The sequence below is a fragment of the Glycine soja genome, chromosome 7 (genome assembly GCF_004193775.1).
Source record: "Glycine soja cultivar W05 chromosome 7, ASM419377v2, whole genome shotgun sequence".
Classification (NCBI taxonomy): Eukaryota; Viridiplantae; Streptophyta; class Magnoliopsida; order Fabales; family Fabaceae; genus Glycine; species Glycine soja.
The window spans coordinates 18790821-18810941 of record NC_041008.1 but is presented as its reverse complement, the minus strand read 5'-3'; the positions used below and the strand labels follow the sequence as shown (position 1 = coordinate 18810941).

Here is a 20121-nt window from a genome sequence, read left to right as displayed (position 1 = left end):
ATTGGTCTCCAAGTACACAAAATGAAAGCGGTCACATAAATTGACCACAATCAAGTATGCAGCCGGAGAACAAAGCAATACGCAATAAATCAAAATTTTATCAAATATAACACAACATACTTAACCTATAACTATGAATGAAGTAAAAAAAAAAGAGTTCCCAAACTGTCCAAACAAACAATTCAAGATTCCATACCATGACTAATCCAAACTATCTGTATTAATCATGGTATTGAATCTCAAACGGGAAACTAGGGTTCACTCAAAATGCACATATTTTTAATGGACAATAATAGTAATATATGAACAACAAACTTAGAATCCAAATACAAGTCGGATTAAGTTACATACCTAGATAGATGGTTTTGACAATAAAGATCATTGCGGTAATGGCAGCTTCAAATGCTATGACTTTAATTATCTTTGGTCAACCAACAAAGTCAATTGTCCTAAGTATCTTTAATCTTCACCTACACAACTGGTAAAAAATTGCCAACCTAAATTTAAAAAATGTCTCATTAACATAAACATAACATATATGTATATTATAGTGGGTGTAACATTTCACTTAAATTGTTAGCTTGCCCTACAATGAAATTGCAGGCAAGGGTAGCAAAAGTAATTCATTGTTGTGAAGCACAATAAATGCTACACAAACATGAGCAGCTGCTGAAAATATAAATAAAATCTAACATTGCTGACTGAAATGCCAAAGAAATTTAATTCTAACACAATAACGTATGGTGACTGATAAAAATATAACAACTGTTGTGTCTTGCCTTAGTGGTTGGTGTGAGCCAGCTGATTCTATGTGTTGTGCGGGTGCTGGGTTTGATCTTGGGTGGTTATTATTCTTAAAGTGGTGCTGCTACATTTACATTTATTATGTGGCACTACTGGTACTTCTAATTAATATATATTTCAGCCCCCAAGTTTCATGTCTATCCACAATCAATTCAAACAACATGCAAACAACCACAAAGTTTCATGTTTCATGGATATATTTCAATTTAGGTAGACAAAAATCACATTTTAAAAATAGAGCTAGTGGTGCTATATTCAATATTAGTTCCAGTTTTGAGTTTGCAGTTCACAAAAGGAAAGGAAACAATAGTGAATTCACTTACCAGATATGAAGACCAACAATGATAAATGCCTGCATCCATAAGAGAAAGAAATGTATATTATATGTTGTATTGAAGATTATATTAGATAATGCACACATGCTTCATACACAGTCGAAGATCAAAACATTGCCCCGTGCAAGGTATATTATGTATTGATCAATGTAAAAGACCCCAAATCTAACTAATACTTCAAAGCCTCATTATATAAGTAATAGAGAATAGCATCTCTTACCTAAAAAAGCTTTTAGAACTACAAAACCAGGTGTCACATCAGAAAGATCTTCACCAGTTGTTCCAACATTCCCAACTGCTACTGTTATTGGCTACAACAGCAACAAAATCATTTAGTTAACATTGTAATTGGCATGCTATCTAGTAAACTATAAGAAGAATTAAACAGTAATTTCTTCCAGCAAGGCAAAAGTGGAACAAATATAATACTAAATTAGTTATGGATGGTCATTTTGCAACAATAATTTGTCGTTGTTCAATTTCTCTCTTGCTCCATTTCATATTGATGGTATAAAGTGTTACTGTGTTAGTGTGTGTGTGTGTGTGTGTCTATATGTAGAAATGGTTAAGTAAATGTTACAGCAAATTAATACAAAACAAATGATGTGATGATTGATGAATAATCATGAAAAAGAAGAAACAAACATAAAAATGTAAAATCACTATAGGAAAACGTGTTACACAACTAAATTATCAAAATTCGAACACATAATGAATGAAGTTTCTGTGTATATACAATAGTAGAGTCAACTGTGCATCACACATTGTTTCTATGCAATCTATGTTACACCTTAAGCTATGCCCATTTTTTTCTCGCACATCCATCAATCCCCTTAAGACAAAAAGACTAAACAAGGTAGTGTTCATAACTTGAGTCCCCGTTCGGGTTGGATATCTTAATTAGCATAGTAACATCCTCCTTCATGGTAGGCCTACCCTGTGGTGCATGCATCAGTTGTGCACATCAACCTCCTACATGCATATTTTATTTTGTGTGTTGAATCTGCCAGACAGTTTGCTGAGTCTCGTGTTGGACAAGCAGAGCCATCTGTGCGGGCACTAGATCTTATGGCAGGGTCTGTCAATTGATTGGCCCAGTGGACTAGTGAGGCTAACAAAGCAATGGAGGAGGAAGAACTATCTAAGTTGTCTCAAGATATCGGAGAGATGTGGTTGAGACTAGTAAAGGGTCTAAGGAAGGTATATTTAGACCATAGAGAAGAGGTTAGAAATCATGCTTTATTATCGGAGAGATGTGGTTGACACTAGTACAAGGTCTAACAAAATACTAACTACTAATAACAAATATTACGTGAAGTTGTTATTTTTTTAGGCAAACAAATTACACGAATTTTATTTACCGTTGGATCGACCCATCAACAATCTAATTTTTCTAAAATTAATGGTCGTCTTCTCATTTCTCTCTCTTCACAGCACGACACAATCTAAATTGTTGGATCAAGTGGCCTCAAAATAATTAAGAGGGGGGGGGGGGTTGAATTAATTATGAACATGTCTTGACTAATTAAAAAATTATCCTTCTTAATGTTACTAGATTCAATTAGGCTTTACTACTAAGTTATGAGGAAGTAAAGAACAAAAACAATAACTTAGACAAAAGTAAAGCGGAAATAAAAGTACACAATGGAAAAGTAAAGAGTGTAGGGAAGAAGAAGACAAACACAAGATTTATACTGGTTCGGTCACAACCCGTGCCTACGTCCAGTCCCCAAGCAACCACTGGTTCTTGAGATTTCCAATAACCTTGTAAAATCCTTTACAAGCAAAGATCCACAAAGGATGTACCCTCCCTTGTTCTCTTTGAACAACCAAATGGATGTACCCTCCACTTGAACTGATCCACAAGAGATGTACCCTCTCTTGTTCTCAGTATTACAACCCAAGTAGATGCACCCTCTACTTGTACCACAAAGGATGTACCCTCCAATGTGTTAAGACAAAGAATTATTAGGCGGTTAGTCCCTTGAATCTTTGTAAGGGGAAACAAAAGATATCACAGGCGGTTAGTCCTTTGAAATCTTTTTTTTAAAGGGAAGAGGAAGAATCAAAAGAATTCTCAGGCGGTTAGTCCCTTGAATCTTTTGGCAAGAGGGAGAAGGAAGAAACAAAAGAATTCTCAGGCAGTTAGTTCTTTAAATCTTTTGACAAGAGAGAAGGAATGAAGAAGAAGAATAGCACAAGTTTTTGGTCAATGAACTTTTCTTGAAAGAGAAAGTATTGAACAAAAACTTTTAGAAAGATGAAGGAAAATGAATGAAAGAAATTTGTTATGCATCCTTTGAAATTCGTGTCATGGTCACATATTTATAGTCATTTGATGACTCAAGTTAAAAGTCGTGACTCTTGGCAATTTCTTCAAAACTAGTCACTTCAAGAGTTGTGACTTTTGTGAAAACTAGTCACTTAAAAGTTATGACTCTTTTTGAAAACTAGTCACTTAAAAGTTGTGACTCTTAAAAAAATCTTCAGAAAACTAGTCACTTTAAGAATTGTGACTTTTGGTAATTTATTTTTCAAAGTAAGTCACTGGTAATCGATTACCATCATAGTGTAATCGATTACACATCAACATATATGACTCTTCATGTTTAAATTTGAAAATCAAAATGTTTAGAAACACTGGTATTCGATTACAAGTATTGTGTAATCGATTACACAAGTTTGAAATGATTTGAAAATGTTTTATCACAAGTTGTGACTCTTGAAATTTGAAATCTAACATTTTAAAACATTGGTAATCGATTACATGATTATGGTAATCGATTACAACTTTGTAAATCAGTTTGAAAACAATGTTGGCTACTGGTAATCGATTACTGCCTTCTGGTATACCAGAGAGTAAAACTCTTTGGTAAAAATTTTCTTTTGAAAAATTCTTTTGAACAAAATTGTGCTATTCAATAGTTTTTTAAAAACTCTAATGCTTATCTTGACTGAGTCTTCTCTTGATTCTTGAATCTTGAGTCTTGATTCTTTACTTGAATTTTGAATCTTGAATCTTGATCTTGATTCTTGAAACTTGCTTGACTCTTGATTCTTTGGCATCGTCAAAATAATCTTGGAAGGTATTGCTTCCACATAAACCTCGGAAAAGAGACAAAAGGAGAGAGACAACGAAGAAATGAACCTGTTGTTGACTAGACGAGAGTTTGGTTTTATAGGAACCCTTCTATTCATCCATTTATCGATCCACGTCCACCCCATCTTTCTTCTCCTATTCTCTCTGTTTTCTTTTCTTTATTTTTTTTCTTCTAAAAACTGAGAGAAGAAAAAAGGGAATTGAAGGAAGAAGATTGAGAAAAAAAGGGGAATGCCAAGATAATTAATACGGTGAAAATTTGGATTTTGGTAAATGGGTGTTTCTCTTTTCGTGCTTTTACCTTCAGTGGTGGAAGGAAGGGGGTTTGGTTTGGCGAGTTGATGGATTTGGAGAGCACTGAGTGTGTGTAATCCTCGGACAGCATGGATGAGGATGAGATCCACACCAACCATCATCACTCTGAGTTTTCTTCCACAAAGCCTTGCAATGGAGGCACTAGTCACATCAATTCTGTGGGCCCCAACGCAATTGCTCTGGCAACCAGCGTCCATGAGTTATTGGAATGTCTTGTTTGTACTAATTGAATTTACCCTCCAATTAATTAGGTATGTTCTTTCACCAATTTTAACATGTCATGTTTGGTATCTTTTGGTGAATTTGATGACTCTTAGAAGGGGTTTGAGTGGATTTGGTTTAGCAGATTTTGAGTTTTTCTTCAGTTTTTCTAGGGGCAAGGGATAAGGACAACCTACATTTGGTTGACAAGAATTGATGAGTCTGCAATGTTGATTGTGGAATTATGAGGTTACTTGCAATTCATGGTGATATGGTGTCAAATAGAAGGATTTTCTATGTTGTGAAATTTTAATCTTGTCTTGGTTGTATGTGTTTGGCTACGGAGGGCATCTTGATGCTATTTGACACTCATTTTTCTGATTATTGCTTGGCAGATCGAACTAATTCTAGACATGTTTTTGCATTTGAGGGAATGATGATTTTAGGATAGTTTACATATTTTGCTTTCAACCATTGACCAAAGTATTAGGTTTTCTTAGTTGGGTAACAAGAATTTCTGATCTTTACAGCATGATCATTTGTTTGTCGAGAGAGCAAGAGCCAAAATTTTAATAGATTTTTGTTTAATAGATATATCTTGTAAAAAATGCTTCATGTTGGATAGGTTTCAGAGTTGCTGGATGTCAATGTGTTCACAATGCGAACATATGGCATGCTAGTATGATGCTAGATGCATTGTCTTGGTTGTAATTTATTGATAATGTTGAAAGTGGTTAATTCAATGAATCTTTATGTAATCATACCTGAATGTCAAACTCAGAAGGCACATAAATTTTATGAGAAATTTCATAGGGTAGGTACAATGAATAAAAATAGGAAAAACAACAAAAGAGCCAAAAAGAACACAAACAACAGAAATACCAAATCATCAACTCAAGCAGGGATCTCCAATCCTCCAATCCCTTACCATGTCTAATTAAGCCCTTTAAAATATCAATGAGCTAAAATAAACAGGCTAGTAAAGCAAGTCTATACCAAAAAAGATATGCAAGTAAAAACTTTAGATTGAAAATACCTATTGTTCTCATGCCTAATGCTGGAGTGATAATTGAAATTAAACAAAGTAAATTGTATCACCCCTTTTATAGGCCATCAAACCCAATTATGTTTTCGTTTCATCTGTGATTATCTTTTTCTGTGTGGATGTGCTTCCTTTGAGATGTGGCTGAATATTTGTTGATTTGTTTGACAGTCAGATTTGAAACTCAACAATTCTTGCATATAATTGAGGATTCCCTTGTTTTCCCTATTATATATGACAGTAAGAGGTATGTTGTTTTGCATAGAACCCTTATATTTAAATTTTTAAAGATCTGAAATCTTAGCTCTCATTTGCGTTATGCTATGAAATAGTATTGTCCAAGATGTTATTGTCATTTATTCTGGTTATGAAGATTTGAAATCTTTTATCTCTCATTTGCATTATGTTGTGAGAGTCTTGTAAAACTCTACAGGTTATGTATTTTGCACAAAATATTTGTGTAGTTTTAAAAATAAGATTATATATATATGTATTATATTTCTGGTTCATATCACATTCATATGGGGATGGCAACCCTATGAGGTTGCCACCAAGTTGGGGATTTGGGGAGGGTAGATGTATGTAGAGTTACTCCCATCAAGTTGTTTCCAAGGGTCAAAGTAGTAGCTATATTGTTGTGCCAACTGCTAGTGCTCACCCTCAAAGTTGAGGAAATATGGGGAGAAAAAATTCAGTTAGAGAATGTAAAGAATAATGAGAAATTTTGGCATGCTAATAAAAATATTACATTTTTATATGTGATTGATCTGTTGGCTACTTAGCTGTGTCAAAGTTATATTTAGACATCTTATAGGTTGAAATTCTAATTTATAAAATTAACTGACAGATTTTGAGCATAAAATAAACTCATATTATATGCAATATTGCAATGAAAAGGTGCTGGAAGTTATTCAACAAAACTCTCATATTAACTCATGAAACAACCACACCCATGCACACTAGCCAGTCGCCATTGTATGGATGCATACACTGAAAAGAATTTTCATGTTTTCATCAACGAGATGCATTCCCAGTTTTCCACTAAATTTTGATGAGGTTAACTTGCTGAAATGCTTTTATAATTGCTCCTTGTATAATTTCTATTATTTGTGCGCTTTATGAATAGAAAACTATTGTTGTCAATTTTCTCTAGTATTCTTCATACATGTTGAATTCAGCTATTAATATTCTATAATGTTATGACAGAATTGTGTTATCCTTACCCCCAATTATTAATGGTGCACATTCAGCCATCACTCTGGAGACAGAATGTATTTATTGAATGTACTGTAACTAATCTGACAACTGTGAAAGTTGTTTTAAATACAATGGTAGAGTAGTGAGTTTTATTGTATGTTTTTCTATTTGCATTTTGTATGTCATACAATTGGTTAGACGATGACAGAGTATTTTGTTTTGTTTAGGTAACAACCTTCTCAAAATATTGTGAAAACAAATTTTTCATTGAACCAATTGAATTTATTTCTTCTGATGGCAAGTCAAACATATACCCTGATTTATCTGTCTACAATATGGAAGTTTGTCTATCTTACATTACTGGATTGATTGGGGTATCATTGGAAGCAGAAGAGGTAATTATTTTGCTGCTTCATATCAGTGGCGTGATCCTGTACTTTCAAATTGACTATTGATAAATCATTTAGGCTTATTTTTAACATCTTTAATATCTGACATCTGAGACATTGATGTTAAAATAACAAATACAATTAACACAGCTTTCTGCCCCTTCTCTTTCCAGATTTTAATTGTCATTGGAAATTTGCCCATGTTAATTTATCTTAAGGATTTAAATTTTGTACATATTTGATCAACCAAGTTTTTTTTTATATATTTACCAGGTGACTGCTTTCTTTTATGCAGGCATTTTACTTATGTGGTTGAGTTGTTCTTTTGTTCGTGTGAAATTTCCTTAATTTCTATCTACTTAGTCTTTATATTGCAGTTAGTTGTTTCTAATGCAAGATTCAATGCTCTCATGTTTGTTTTTAAGAGCAACTGAAACAAATATTTTTAACTTGTTATTGTTTGATACTCTTCCCACCCTCCTTCAGGTCACTAAGTTCTTAAATCGGATGTAGTTGCATGCCAAACTGTCTACATCTGATAATAAGCAGTGTAACTTTGTGGTATTTGTACCAAATTTGTGCATGTTGTAATAGATTAAGGCACTAAGGTGGCTCTGAAATTTTCAGATTTCATAAGCTGTGTAATAAACAACATTTTCTTCATTCAGATTTCATTCTAATGAGGCATGTGCTTCCCATAGTTTGAAGTTGGATAATATATATTTCCTGTATCAGTGTTGATTTATTAAAGACACTTACCAGGCCAGTTTCAATGGAGGAGGTTAAGCAAATTGTATTCTGTGTAAGCCCTTGCAAGGCTCCAAGTCCACATGGCTTCCAACCAATTTTTTACAGGACTTATTGGGACATTGTTTCCAATGAGGTATGGTAGTTGATAAGTACAACCTTCCCAACTGCTAAGTTTCCTACCTAATTAGCTAACACTCTGACTATTGTTGAATATTATGTTCAAATCATTTCTATTTATTCATTAGTTTTTATAGTAAAAATTTATAACATTTACCAACTATTGTTCAAGTCTTCATGGGACGATAATTTTTATTTATTGAATATTACTTGATTGCTTAATACGCTTGTCAACGACTCAAAAAAAGCATCCCAATGTCCACTTCCCAAAGCTGTGAATCACACCTGCAAAAAAAAATCGTGTTTCTACTACTTAGAAATGAATTCAACTAATAGTCCAATCCCACATATGATGTCATTGTGAAATGCTCATTGGCTCATATTATTGGGACTTTTTCTCTATAGAGTTTAACATGTTATCTACTTAGGACATGTTTGAGTTCCCATTCATTATATGATGGGGGTATTCCTAGACGGTTAGACCAATCCAACAGACCAACGCAAAAGACAACCCCTAGATCCTTTTGGAAACGCCATTTGTAGCTAGCGAAAGAATACTCAAGCATTCACTTCATGTCCAACATAATGAACATATCCAAAATCATGTCAACCATAATTCTTTGATATCACTAGCTTCTTGATAACATTGACTTATATATCAATTAAATTATACTTTAATGGTAGTTTTTTTTCCCTGTCATGAAATAGTAGAATTAAATGGTACTCAGTTAATAAAGGGTGTGATTATTTATGGAGATAGTTGCATTTTGCTCTCTCTCTCTCTCTTCCTTTTGCTCTTGTAAATAAATAAAAAATCTTCAAATAAACCCTTATCTCAGCTGGCTTCACTAAATGCATTTTATTTTCATTTTTCTTTTGTGAGCAGAAAAACTTAGTCACTGCGCAAATCTCTTGTCCAATCCAAGCCGCCAGAATCACCCTCATAGTTGCCAAGGAGGCAACGGATAGGCATGGTCAAAGGTTGGCAACCTCCTCCGTCATTAGCGGCGACGAACACAACTCAAATGAGATTTCCATCTTCTGCGACGGTCTTCACCACCGGTGGTGGTACGTGACAACACACGCGACTAAGTTGAGTTTAGTAGTTTACTGTTACTACAATTGTAATATCTTTGTGTCTTGTTTGTTTCCATTGAGTTTTATCTTTATAAATTTTTATTATTAATTCGAATAACCAATTCACCATTTCACCTCACTATTTTTCCCTTAAAATTCTTCATTTATTCTTCTTTGTATTTGCTCAACATTTTCTTTCTAAATACTTCATCCAATAATAGATAATATCTTCTTATATCAGATAATGGACTAGTTTATTTAATTTATTTAAAAAAATTAATTTAATTTTTTTTATATAAACATCTTTCTGAAGCACATAAGAATTGCTTCTTAAAAAAAGCAAAAAAAACTGCTTATTTTAAATAAAAAAACTGTCTAGATAAACATATAAAAAAATCATAAAATTACTTATTTTGTTTAAAAGAGTACTTATTTTAAAAAATAAAACTAACTAACTCAAATTTCCTTGAATATAAACTTTGAGTACGCTATGTTTTCTTATCATCGATTGTTGAAATGATAACACAATCATCTATATGAGATTACAGACTCTAATATTTCTAGACCCCATCATTATTCATGCAATGTTGTTATTTTATCAACTTGTATAAAACATGAAATCAACCCAAATAACAATCAATGCAATAAACAAATGCAGGTTGAAGAAGACATCCTCACCAATTGTACATGGTGACATGGATACCACACATGTCCCTTCACTACAAGTTTTATTCAAAGGTATTCCTCTCAATTCTAGATTACCAGCATAGGAAGATGCATCAAATGATTGAAACTAGTTACTTATAGGAATTTTTCCCACAAGACGGTTATAGGAAAGGTTGAGGTATGAGAGCAAAGTTAGACTTTGAAGCTGTGAAGAATTTTCTCCATCAAGATTATTGCTTGATAGGTCCAATGACTGAAGCTCTTTTAAGTTCCCCATAGATGAAGGGATTTTGCCTGCTAAAGCATTATGTGACAAGTTGAGAGAAATAAGTGTTGTGAAACTCATAAGCTCTTCTAGTATGCTTCCTTCAAAATTGTTGAATGAGAAGTCAACAAAAGCAAAGGCAATGTGATTGAAATTTGATCCATTATGATCTTCATCAACCACCATTGCCTTCCAAGTTTTGAAGCATTTTGCTGGAATTGAGCCACTGAAATTGTTGGAAGCCAGATGTTAACTCATTGGCAAGTGCACCAAATTGTCACATGTAATAAAATAAAACAGAAGTCCGAGTGTTAGGTCCAGAGGGACTTTGTTTGTACTTAAATTTGTGCAAACACAATTTTAAAGCAATTGATAGAAAAAGATAAGGAATTGTAAGTGGGAAATTAGAGGGCAGGAGTAAAAGATAAAAAAAAATAAGGAAATTAAACAATATTTGATTGCGAAAGATGAATTCAAAATGCAAATGTATCAGGGCCTAACATGCCAAAACTACTTGTGATGCAATGCTAATAATTTTTCTCTATCTAATATTATCTCAGTTTTTACCCGCATCTACTCTAACACTCTATATTTAGTTCCCAGCATGAAGAGCCTAATTTATTTATTTTCTATTCCAAATTCCTTTGTAAATATAAAATAATAAATCACATTAAGAATAAAGATGCATGAAATAGATTAAACAAACATCACTCTATTCCTAGACATGATTTCATTTAGATGCTCTTTCCCAATTCTTTAGAAAATAAACATTTTCCAATGCATTGTTTCTTAAACAATGCATGAGTATGGGTGATCAAACCACAATCAGCAACAATAAAGCACAAAAAAGAACAATAAAAACTAGAATTGCATTAAATAGATAATAGGGAAGAATTACATTACAAGAGTTTGACCGCTAGGCTCCCCATAATATGGGTTTAGCCTTTCATTGAGAGGCTTTATACTTTAGAGGTTGATGGGGACAGAAGAAAAAGAGGGATGGATAAAGGAAGAGAAGGGGAGAATGACTATAGAAGGAGGGTTTTCCCTATTAGAGATGTTCAGGCTTTGGTTGTATTCAATAGAGAACTCTGAGTCTCGGTGTGTCTTTCTCCTTTGATTCCTACTCCTTTTATAGGCCTAAGGTAGCTTAAAATTCACACGACCTCACACTAAGTGTTCCTTTCGGGACTTAGCAAGTATGACAGTGTGATCACGCGCTGATTGCAACAACGTCTAGGCTTAGTGAGTCATGCGCTTAGCGCGGGATTCGCGCTAAGCACGCCTTTGAGCTTCTTCGTAGGCCTTTTTCGTGCTAAGCTTGAGTTGGCCGCTAAGCAAGTTGACGCTTTTGGTCTGTCTTGTGCATTAAGTGAGCTGTTCCAATCTTCAACTTTTTCTTCAAAGTTTTTTCTTCAAGTTTTTGCATCAATTTTCCTTCAAAGCACTTGTAATCTTCCTTCTTTTAACTCCTGCTGGTCAAGAATTAAAATGATATTAAAATCCTCATTAATCCATTAAAAATAACAGTAAAATAGTGGAATTCTAATCATTCTTAGTCAAAATTGACTATCAATTAAACCCAAATTTTGCAGTTATCACCATATCAATAATTTGAACCATATGTCGAGTATCGTTAGTCTAAGAACATTCAATGTTACCATGAAGTTTGTTTTCCCTCAAAACCATGACATGGAGTGTGGATATTGTATTTAAGAAGTATGGAAATTCATCATGATCTTCATCAACCACCATTGCCTTCCAAGTTTTGAAGCATTTTGCTAGAAGTGAACCACTGAAACTGTTGGAAGCCCGATCAACAATTTGAACCATATGCTCAATACCGTTAGTCTGAGAACATTCAATGTTACCATGAAGTTTGTTTCCCCTCAAAACCATAACCCAGAGTGTGGATATTGTATTTAAGAAGTATGGAAATCCATCATGATCTTCATCAATCACCATTGCTTTCCACGTTTTGAAGCATTTTGTTGGAAGCTAGATAAAAAATTTGAATCATATGCCCAATACCGTTAGTCTGAGACCATTCAATGTTACCATGAAGTTTGTTTCGCTTTAAAACTATGACATGGAGTGTGGATATTGTATTTAAGAAGTGTGGAAATCAATCATCTATCATATTGTTTCCAAGAATCAACACCTCTAATGATGTGCAATTTGTAAGGGATTTGGGAATTGGGTCCTTCAATATTTTGTTGGACAAGTGGTCTCAATAACATAAGTAAAGGGGGGGGGGGGGGGGTGAATTAAGTTTTAAAATTTCCCTATTAACAAATTCTAGTCCCCTTTTAAATGATGTATGATAGGCTCATAATGCAGAAGAAGAAGAAGAAGCAATTAATTTAATAATGGTCTTTTAAATGCACAAGACAAAGTAAATTGCAATAAAATAACTAAGATAAGGGAAACGAGAAATACAAACTCGATTTATACTGGTTCGGCCACTTCGCGTGCCTACGTCCAGTGCTTAAGCAACCCACTTGAGATTTTCACTATCTTTGTAAAACTCTTCTATAACTTCTGAACCACCTAGGGATTCCTCTCCCTCGAGTTATGGATTCTCACAATTCAAGAGACAAACAGTCTCTTGATCACAACAATTCTTTTTAGAAAGTACAAAAGTTTTTCTCTCTTTTAAAGAAGATGATACAAGTTAAAGATCTTAGAAGAATACTCAATTGATTTGCAAGTGTTTGACCAATGACTTTTTTATGAGAGAATAAGACAATAAGGTTCTGAAAAAATCTGAAGATTTTCGTAGACAAGTCACATATTTATAAGCCCTTGTTGGCTTTTCAAAAACTTTTGAAGAGATGTGACCTTTCATAATATTTTTCAAAAATTCTCTTACTGGTAATCGATTACAACTTCTTAGTAATCAATTACACAGTTATACATTGAACGGTCATGATTTTTCAATTTGAATTTTTGAAGTTTCGTTAGTGGTAATCGATTACAAGAAAGTGGTAATCGATTACATCATTTAAATTTCAAATTTCAAACTTCGTTTTGAAAAGCCTCTATAGTAATTTGTATCTGGTAATCGATTACAATGTTTGGTAATCAATTACTAGTGAAAAAAATACTTATTTTATCACTGATAAAACATTTTAAAACTTTTTATAATCTTTTGAAAATCATGTTTTTGAGGCCAAACCTTTTTAATCAATAAGAGATTCTTTTAACAAAAAAAAAACTAAATCTTATCTTTCTCTTGATCTTCTTTTCTTGATTTTGTATTTTGACTTGAAGTAATCTTGTGTTGCTTACATCTTGGCATCATCAAAAATTTTATACACATACATTCACATTCTCCCCCTTTTTTATGATGACAACCATTTGAAAGAATGTATAGAAAAATATGTCTTTGCGATATGATCACTCCCCCTTAAAGTTGCAATCATTGCTCAATAGAATAAATATTAAATATTTTCAGAAGATATACCCTGTACCTTACAGATTTCTCTCCCCCTTTGACAACATCAAAAATAAGGAAGCAACGTAAAAGCATAAAGAAGAAGCAGAAAGATCCATACAAGTCCAGAAATAAACAATCATTCACATAATAATCAGCCAAGTGCTAAAAGTATGGAAATCACAAAATAGAACACAGTGCTAAACATATCAAGTCCAAAACATAATTATAAATTACCAAATCCTAAATAAACAAAATGCAGAAAGTTTGAAATATCAAGGAATTTAAAGACAGATAATGCTAGAAAAAATAGTATTGAAAAACTCTATGGATCTATCGAAGGATCAAAGCATCAACGAATGAAGCTCATATCATCCTCAAGATGCGTTATGCATGAATCCATAGCATCAAAACGATCACCTACAAAGGCCCAAAGATCCCAAAGTTCACTTAGAACATCATGCAACAGTGAAGAGGAGGAATCCCTTTGTGGTGGTGGTGAGGGTGTACGTTCATAAGGAACAGTAGGTGGAAGGTATTGTTTCTGCACCAAATGACCATCCATATCCTTTCGATATCCAAAGGATGGGGTATGGAAGAGATGCATTTGCCCGTAGTGCCTTATGCATACTGTAGTGGACAAGATGAGCCCAATCAATTTGACAACCGGTCTGAAGGGCCCACAACAAAATCAAATCCTCCTCAGAAGCCTGAGCAAGATTCGTTGAACGGGGAAGCAAGATACGACACAAAATATAATGCATGATACGACATTCAAAAGTGAATGAACCAGCAAGCAATCGGCCAGTCATATCAGTATTTTCATTGTAAACCATTTTGCGGGCATCATGATTTGAATAAATATGCTTCCAGTCATCAACCAAAGTGCCCTCAAAAGGTACACCTTGACTACTTAATTTTGTCAATGAATAAAATAAGGACTGATCAACCACAATAGGAATTTTATGCACCTTAGAAAAGATGACACCATCACAAATTTTCAGATTATTATAAAAGACATAGACTAACTCAGGATAGTATGGCAATTTAAGAGTCATAAAATTAATTAATTCAGAATTTTGAAAGACTTGATAACAATCAAAAGTCTCTCCTACAAAGAATTCTAAGTCTAAATATTTTGGATCAGAATGACTCTATTTAAAAACGAGGAATAATACATTTGACGTTGATCGTTGGGGGAAAACAGAGTTAAGGAACATGGTGAGGAAAGGGAGGGATTGGGTGGTGTTGGTGGGTCACCGGAAGTGGCTTGGCGGTGTTGTCTTGCAGCAATGGTGGTAAAAGTTGATCCTTTTCACTTCTTAGACGATTATACCATTTTGAGCTTTTTCTGCAAATTTTGATCGGTGGGGTTTGTAGATAATGAAAAATGATGAAGTTTGCACTTTGTTAGAAGTGATTTGGGTAAGAAAAGAGAGAGATATGAGGATTTGAAATTTTAGGGATAGAGGGCACCGTTAGTGAGAAAAGGAGGAAGAGGGTTCTGCGCTAGGAGAGAGAAAAAGTTGTATTTATAAATAGGGACAAGTTGTAATCGATTATAGCCCATGATAATCGATTACAAGCATAACTTGTAACTGCCCACAACCTCTAGTAATTGATTACAGCCTATTATAGTCTATTACAGTGGTCCTGTTCTATGGTAATCAATTACAGGGAGTGGTAATCAATTACCAGACCCTAAAATATGAGTTTCAAGTCTAATAATCATGACAAACATTTTATTATAAGCAACCAATATACACAATTATTATAACCAATCAAAACATTTATTATTATAAAGAAACATGATAAACAACCATAAAAGACAATTATTAGAAACAATCAAAGTAAACAATCATCATAAACAAGCATGATAAATGACCATAAAAACAATCATTATAAACAATCAAAAGTGGTTAGGAATCTAAGTTATTTGGGTCTATGAGTCCTAATTTTCTTCTAATAGCAAAGAAATTTTCTTTGGGGAGAGGTTTTGTAAAGATATCAGCTAACTGGTTCTTTGTGTCAACAAATTCTAATATGTAATCCCCTTTTTGAACATGGTCTCGAAGGAAGTGATGTCTTATTTCAATATGCTTTGTTCTAGAGTGCAGAATAGGATTTTTGGACAGATTGATTGCACTTGTATTGTCATAGCGGATAGGTATATGACCAAGTTTTAAGCCATAATCAAAAAGTTGTTGTCTCATCCAAAGGATTTGTGCACAACAACTTCCAGCAGAAATATATTTCGCTTTTGCAGTTGATAAGACAACACTATTTTGTTTTTTACTATGCCATGATACTAGAGCATAACCAATAAAATGACAAGTTCCACTGGTGCTTTTTCTATCAATTTTGCATCCAACAAAATCAGAATCAGAGTATCCTACTAAGTTATAAGAGCAATTCTTAGGATACCATAACCCTAGATTTATAGTGCCTAATATGTATCTCATTATTCTTTTAACGGCACTAAGGTGAGATTCTTTGGGATTTGATTGATATCTTGCACACATACAAATGTTAAACATTATATCAGGTCTACATGCTGATAAATAAAGAAGAGATTTGATCATACATCTATATTTCTTTATGTTTATTGATTGATCGGTTTCATCTTTATCCAGATAGTAAGCAGTGCTCATAGGAATGGCCATTTGTTTAGCATTTTTCATCCCAAACCTTTTACACAGTTCTTTGCAATATTTTGACTGACTAATAAATATTCCATTCTTTGTTTGTTTTATTTATAGTCCAATGAAGAAATTCAACTCTCCCATCATGGATATTTCAAACTCACTTTGCATATCTTGAGATAATTCTTTGCATAGAGAATCATTAATAGACCCATAGATTATATCATCAACATAAATCTGTACTAAAAGAATATCATTCATTTTTCTTTTGATAAAAAGTGCGATATCAACCTTTCCTCTAGTAAAGCCATTTTCTAAGAGAAATTTGCTCAAGCATTCATACCAAGCCCTACAGGCTTATTTTAAACAATATATAGCCTTTTTCAATTTAAAGACTAGGAGGTTGATTAACATACACTTCTTCTTGAATAAAACCATTTAAAAAAGCAATTTTAACATCCATTTGATAAAGTTTAAAATCCATTATGGATGCAAAGGCTAATAACATTCTAATGGCTTCTAATCTGGCTACTGGAGCATATGTTTCTTCATAATCTATTCCTTCTTCTTGATTATATCCTTTAGCCACTAATCTAGCCTTATTTCTAATTGTGGAAGATAGATAAGTACAAACATCTGATGGAATAATGAAACTGAAGTTATTGCTTGAATAGTGCAAATAAGTGGCATTCACTGGAAAAATTTGAAGTTTCCCTTGGAGTTAGTTAAAGTGAAGATCAAAAACCTTTAGAGTGGAACTAGTGATGTGTATATGTTCTTCTAATTTGCTGAGCAAATTGTGAGAAAGATTTAATAGAACAAGAGACTCAAGCTGCCAAATCCATGTTGGTATAGATCCTTGAATATTGTTGCCTAAGAGGTTTAAATGCTTGAGATTCTGGGACATGTTCAAGGATGGAATTAGACCAGTGAAGTTATTAAATGACAAGAGCAGAGAAGTGAGTTCCCTGAGCCCTAACATTGAACTAGGTAGTGTTTCGTTAAAATAGCAATAAGAAAGATCTAATTTGGATAGCTGCCCAAGATTACCTATAAAAGCCGATAATGCTCTTGAGAACCTTAGGTGACTTACAATCAAAGTGCGAAGAGGACAATTCAGTGTGAATTCAAGCAAAAATCCATAGAGATCATCATTGAATGATAAGTCAATATCAGACAATGTTTCTAGCTGAAAGATTTTCTCTGGAAATATTCCAATCAATCCACATGAACTAAGGTGAAGGGTGATCAAATTTGGAAAATTTGCAAAGGTTTCCAGCAATGGGGATGATCAATTGTTCTTATCAAGAGGAATGATCGATAGATTCTCAAGTCTTGTCAAGGAAACATCAAGGGGACTAGAGAGATTGTAGTTTGACATGCTCAACTCATGCTGGCTAACTAGTTGCAACAAAGCATTACTCCATTTATTGCCCTGAGCTCTTACACTTACAACATCTTTATACAATTGTCTAAGCATGGTGAGGTTTTTGACAAGCACTTGTAGATCTATGTTTTCCAGTTTCAGTGGTTGCCCATATAAATAAGAAATATAAAAGATATCAAGAGTTACCAACCATGTCAGGTAAGAAATCTCTATTTGAACCTACCCCACAAAGCCAACATGAGACAAATTCAGATATAAGTTCTTCAACTTGCTGAATTCGGATGGTATCTCAGAACTGAAGTTATTAGCAGAAAAATCCAATATCTAAAGGTTTTGCAAGACTAAAAAGAGTACTTGAATTGTCAAATCCATCATTGATTGATTCTCCACTCAGGCCAAGGCCGATAACTTGCCTCTCCTTGTCACAAGTAACACCCCTCCACTCACAACTATCTATGCTTGAATTCTAGGACACAAGTTTGTGGGACATTTCAAGGTTGAATTTGATGTTTCTCTTCAGTTTGAGCAATGATGGTTGCCGATCCTCTACAATTTGGCCAAAGATCCTAGTGAAGTGGACACTGGTGTATCTAGAAGCAGTAGAAAATATGATGGAAAGTAAAGGAACATGGGGAATTCTCATCATAGTGTACTATGAGAGACACACAATGAACCCACACAAAGGTGAAGTTAGAAACAAATAATGACGGTTTATGGACCCTTTGTTTTCCCGTGGTTAAGTTCTAATGCAATTTGGCAAGGAAAAGTCATCAAAAGTGTTTCTACCATGCATATGATTTTATGTTGTAATGCCACTTATATTTGTGGCCATTGATTATGAATAAAATAAATAATATTCATGTGTTTTATTCTTATCCAATGGTGAGAGATGCATGGTGCATGAATGTATGTTAGAGTTACACTGAGAAAGATATGCAGAGAAAAAGTTGAGTGGGAGACTTAGAAACTGCTTAGCCACAGAAGAATGGTCCAAGTCAAAGTAAACTATGCCATGTGTTTTCTATTTTTATTTTTTGTGTGCCAGTCAAAGTCCCTAACTTGTCATTATTGCCTGCATTTTCCAAGGTCGATAATTAAAGGTTAGGGACTTTGACTGGCACACAAAAATGTTTAAAGAATGTTTGCTTTTGGTAGCTTATGTAATACCCTGAAATATTACTAATTATAAATCGATGTTTAATTGTATTTATTGTGTTATTTGACTATATGGTTGACTTGAATGAGTTGAGGTATGACTTTAATTACTCATGTGTGAATTTCTTGGTGTGGATGTTGAGTTATGTAGAGTTTTGTTGAGCTAAGTTGAAATTGTGAGATTTCAAATTGTACCTAAACCTATTTCAGTAAAATCACGATCCCGGATTTGTTAACCGTTGGATCATCTTCCAATTTTTTTGCATGTTCCTAAGACAACTATACACATTCTGACCGTTGGGATTTGCATCTTAACATCTTGAGTATTAGATATGAATTTTTTTACCGAAGCAGTAAAATTTGAACTGGATCAGCTCGCCTAGGCGAGCCAAATTCGCCTGGGCAAGTGTTGCAGGCTACAAATACGTCCAGCAGCATCTTCCTCCTTATCTACCCCTAAACCCTCCCCCAACACCCCCAAGATCCTCCTCCACCACCACTGACCACTGGTGACCGCCATGAGCCGCCTTTGCTTGTCGTCGAATCACCGCACGGAGCCTCCAATCTTTCCATCGCGGTTTCTTCGAGGTAACCATGATTCTAAGCCTTATCCTTGTTAGTTTGAGCCTATCTTTGCATCTCTTCTGACTTGGGAACCATTATTGGATGTTTTTACACTTCCTTTGAAAAACCCTTGAGAATAAGACATTGTAGAAGTTATCTTTTTATACCATTGATGATATTTTTGTGACCTTCATTGAACCCCAGTCACATTGGAATGAGCAGAATTTTAAAATGATGTCTCCTTTTAGTAGAATCTGAAACACCCCTCAGCCCTTTATATTTTGACAGAGGTATTTGACTTCGAATATTGTTATTAACCTTGTTTTTGAAATCTATACTAAATTTCCTTAAATTTGGTATATAGAACCTTGCGTTTAGACTGACGAGCATGAACGAGAGAGACCTCTGAGGGACGCAAAGAGGAACTGACGGAGAGCTCACGATAGGTGAGGGGAGTTTAATATCATTTATGGGGACATATGTCTGTCCTTATTGCATGCTGGTTTTCAAGAAAAACAATGTTTTTGACTAATGGGATGCAATATGTCTATTATTGATAAATGACATTATTGTTTTTATTAGACTTGTGTTGTCTAAAGACCTGAGGAATGTGAATCTCAGGAATGAACTATATATGTATGTATATGCGGAATGTGACTTACTGATGATATTGTTATTG

At 34.0% G+C, this 20121-nt stretch overlaps 1 pseudogene; it reads right to left on the bottom strand.

Moving 5' to 3' along the window:
* Positions 1-1123: 1123 nt before the first annotated feature.
* Positions 1124-19474, bottom strand: LOC114420473 (annotated as a pseudogene).
* Between the last annotated feature and the right edge of the window lie 647 nt (positions 19475-20121).